Below are 1125 nucleotides of genomic sequence, written 5' to 3' on the forward strand. Positions count from 1 at the left end.
TGTGGCTGTTAACCACAAGGTCGGAGGTTCAAGCCCTCCTTTTAGTGAAGTCGAACAAAGTATGGGTGTAGGTGCTCCTCTTTTAATATAATAGTTTCAATCAACTTCGGTTGTTTGTGACGTGGTGTGTAAGATAACTAACTCGATTAGAGAGATATTCTCAAAAATCATGTTTTGACACTTTTTAAAAAAGCATTGGCGAGTCAAGTTAAATCCACCATGGTAGGTAACACAATGATACGTTATTCAACCACTAGTAGATTTTATCTGTGTCTCGCATTTTGCCTCACAATAATATGAGATGTCAAAATGGGGATTTGAACCCACACCCTCCTACGAGAACTAGAACTTGAGTCTAACGTCTTAGACCACTCGACCATCCTGACTACTAATGGTGTGTGCCTTGATTGGTTTGAGAGAGGAGTTCATCATTCCGTATATGGTGTCTAAATGTCTCCATAGTAGACGCGTTTTAAAGTTGTGAGGCTGACGACTATACGTAACGGATTAAAATAGATAATATCTACTAATTGTTGGAGAGAGGAACGAAACATTCCTAATAAGTAGTGAAAACCTCAATCTAATAGGCGCGTTTTAAAACTGTGAGGCTGATGGCAATACCTAACGGGAAAAAAATTGACAATGTCTGCTAGTTGTGCGCTTGGACTTTTACGAATGATATAAGAGCTAGTCACCAGGCGATGCGCCAGTGAGGACGCTTGGCCCACAGAATGGTTGCTTTGTGAGAACCCACATCGATTAGTCACTAGGCGATGCGCCAGTGAGGACGCTTGGCCCACAGAATGGTTGCTTTGTGAGAACCCACATCGATTGGAGAGGTGAAGAAACATTTCTTACAAGGGTCTGAAAACTTCTCCTTAGTAGATGCGGTTAAAACCATGAGGGTGACAGCGATACGTAACGAACAAGAGCAGACAATATCAACTAATTATGCTCTTGGATTGTAATAAATTGTTGGCTGGAATAGCTCAGTTGGTTAGAGCGTGTGGCTGTTAACCACAAGGTCGGAGGTTCAAGCCCTCCTTCAAACGAATTTGAATGAAGCATGGCTGTTGGTGCTTCCCCTTAGACCACTCGACCATCTTGACTACTAATGATATGTGC

At 42.2% G+C, this 1125-nt stretch overlaps 1 non-coding gene across 1 annotated transcript; it reads left to right on the plus strand.

The window, feature by feature from the left end:
- The first annotated feature begins 978 nt into the window (after nucleotides 1-978).
- TRNAN-GUU lies at nucleotides 979-1052 on the plus strand. The gene has a single exon. It is a non-coding gene; the product is annotated as a tRNA-Asn (tRNA).
- Nucleotides 1053-1125: the final 73 nt, after the last annotated feature.

The sequence above is a fragment of the Cucurbita pepo genome, unplaced genomic scaffold, assembly GCF_002806865.2.
Source record: "Cucurbita pepo subsp. pepo cultivar mu-cu-16 unplaced genomic scaffold, ASM280686v2 Cp4.1_scaffold003403, whole genome shotgun sequence".
Lineage (NCBI taxonomy): Eukaryota > Viridiplantae > Streptophyta > Magnoliopsida > Cucurbitales > Cucurbitaceae > Cucurbita > Cucurbita pepo.